The sequence below is a fragment of the Vombatus ursinus genome, unplaced genomic scaffold (genome assembly GCF_900497805.2).
Source record: "Vombatus ursinus unplaced genomic scaffold, bare-nosed wombat genome assembly UNPS02014851.1, whole genome shotgun sequence".
NCBI classification, from domain to species: domain Eukaryota; kingdom Metazoa; phylum Chordata; class Mammalia; order Diprotodontia; family Vombatidae; genus Vombatus; species Vombatus ursinus.
The window spans coordinates 27754-30756 of record NW_020954629.1 but is presented as its reverse complement, the minus strand read 5'-3'; the positions used below and the strand labels follow the sequence as shown (position 1 = coordinate 30756).

Genomic DNA, 3003 nt, shown 5'->3' with positions numbered 1-3003 from the left:
TGTGGATGACTTAGCTCTTCTCAGAAATACAATGATCTAAGACAATCCCAAAGGACTCATGATGAAAAATGCTATCCACCTCCAGAGTAAGAACTGATGGAGTCTGAATGCAGACCAAAGCATATTATTTTTCACTTTCTTTCATTTCTTTTTTGGTTTGAGTTTTCTTCCACAAAATGACTAATATGGAAATATGTTTTATGTGATTGCACATGTATAACCTACATCAGATTGCTTAATGTCTCAGGGAGGGGGAAGAGGAAGGGAGAATTTGGAACTCAAAATTATAAAAAAAAGTTAGAAAATTGTTTTTACATGTAATTGGGGGAAATAAAATATTATTGAAAAGAAAAAAATAAAAATAAATCATAAAACAGATTAGGTAAAATTCATATTACAAAAGGTTTATTTGTAAAATGACTTGCTGTAAGATTTCTATAAATATTCAGTTCCCTTTGCACATTTAAAATGTATAATAGTATGTCTGATACACATTTTATGCTCTCTTAGAATTAAAATTCTTCAAAGTAGGGACCATTTAATGTAAATGTTTTTTGTAAAAACTAGAACACAATGGAAAATTTAATATTAAACAATGAAAATTATAACTACTAGCTATTGCTGTCTAAAACAGTGGTCCTCACTGCCAATCAGCCCTAAAGGACACACTGCTCATGGTTGGTCTATTATGACAAGGCAATGTTTAGAAATGGTCTTGCAAAAAAATCTTCACTTCTGTATCACACTTCCTGGAGTCAATGTGGTTCAAATAACAAATGTCTGTATTAAATTCATTTTAGTAAAGGAATATTAATATGAAAAAGAAGATAATTAAAAATGTAGACAAAAGTTAAGGTCTGAACACCAAACCCTATAATATATTTAGGATAACATTTCTCTGTGAAACAAATGAATTTTCATTGTCAGAGGGCTGAAGCACTTTCATTCTTGCAACTTAACATTCATTTTTAGTTTCTTTTAGAAATAGTGACCCACACTTCTTCCTTTGATGATGTTACCAGCTCATATTTGGTCTCAATAACTTGTCCTTCCACAGGATGTAAGCACAGTTTTCTCACCAGCACACTTAGAAGTACTGTGGCCACCATATATGCAAACCTCAACTCAGGGCATTCTTGTGTGTCTGAGAATCCAAGCAAAAAGATTTTTCATAGCAGATTCATAATCAAGCCTGTCTGGATCAAACTTGTCTGGTGATGGCCAGACACAATGATCCCGAAGAACCACACCAAGAGTGTAAAGAACAAGGGTCTCTCTGGGAATGATATGTTGGTCAATTTTCCCCTCTATGTCCTGAAGCCTGGCAGCAATTGGTGTTCAAACTGTCTCGCAAAGCACTTGCCAGCAATATCTGAGCTGATTAATTTTCTCTTGAGTAATTGGACCTTTCCCAAGAACTTAGTCTAGCTCTTTGTGCAATTTCTTCTGGACATCTTCTGATATAGTAAGAAAATAGACTGTCCACATGCACAAGTTAGTAGTTATAACACATTCTGCTAGAGAAAATATCATACTGTCTTCCAGGATCTGCTTATCATTCAGGTTTTCTTGCAATAAGGAGTCTACAAAGATATGTTGATTGGAGTTTCTTCCTCTTCTTTCTTTTCTGACTTTTTTTTCTAAAGTGATTCTATTTCCATTAATGCTTCTTCATATTGCTTTTTCCGGGTTGTACTTTTCTCAAGTGATCCATCCAGGAAACCCTTCCCAATCTCAGACCGCACTGTGCTGTGATTCTTCTGAAAGCGAACAACCTCCTGGTCATCTTCAAAGCTACTGCCCAAAGCCATTTGTGTAATAGCCTTCATGGCATAGCCAAGCATGTGTTGGCAAAGAGGCACATGCTGAGATTCTGGATATGAGAGTCTTTTTCCTAATACTTCTTCTGAAAGCTTGACCATAATAACAAAATTACTCTGTAGAGACTTGTTCATGCTATTTTCATAGTTTTTTCCTCATGTGATTCTCAACTACATCCCCACCGAGACCAGACTGATACCTTAATAAAGGCTTTAGCTTAGTTTCAAAAGGATGCAATGTCCTATTGGGATTGATATGTTGCAATAGTGTATCAATAGTGCCCAAACTAACCACAAGGTGCCCGCCAAACCAGAAAGACAATACCAGCCCATATCTCTCATGGAGATTAACCAGGAATTCATGTAAACTTCCACTGCTGCAACCAAAACCAACAGGAAGGTGACAGGGAAGATAACGAAGTCCAACATGGCTAACCCCCACCACCCAGCCCTGGGACCCCTGGCTGTGATGGATCACTCTTCTCGGCTGGTGGTTCTGCGCCCTGATGGAGCCAGCCGCGTTTCTATGACTATTAATAAAAATAGATCTTCAGCAATTTCAGACAGAAAAAAAAAAACACGTTCAGTATAGAGAACATTTTAGGAAGAAGACTTCTCTTTGGAAGTCATAATATCATTAAAACCAATGTACATTTTGATAATAATCCAATTAATAAAATAAAAAAATAGTAACTTGAAACAAGTTATCATAATACGCCTTTGCAAGGAAAAATGCCATGTCTTCGATGGTCTCTAGAACACTAAATGTTTAAGCTTCCAGGTACCTTTCAGATGAGATTAGTTGAGAGAAGAGAGAGAATTTCTGAGCTAGCAGTTAAATCCTGCCACTGAATGCACCAATGGGGAGTAGAAAGTGAAGACAGAATAGGTGATTATGGAGGGCGATGGAACCCAGACTCTGTGGTCTTGAGAGAAACTTGGAATCCAGAACCCTGAGCTTGATTCAGCTATGGAATCTCTAATTTCATTGGTCAGAGGGACTAGAAGTGGGAGAGTTGGTGATGTTCAGGAACTAAGAATGGAAACTGAGAAAAGGGAAGGTTTTAGCACATAGCATGTTGAAGTCATGATGAAGAGAAGTTAGGAGGTAGGAGAGCACTACAAAGAAGGGAAATCAGAGCAGAGAGTAACCTGAGACTCCAAAGGGCAGGTCTTGGAATGT

At 37.3% G+C, this 3003-nt stretch overlaps 1 pseudogene; it reads right to left on the bottom strand.

The window, feature by feature from the left end:
• Positions 1 to 968: 968 nt before the first annotated feature.
• LOC114027061 lies at positions 969 to 2559 on the bottom strand (annotated as a pseudogene).
• Between the last annotated feature and the right edge of the window lie 444 nt (positions 2560 to 3003).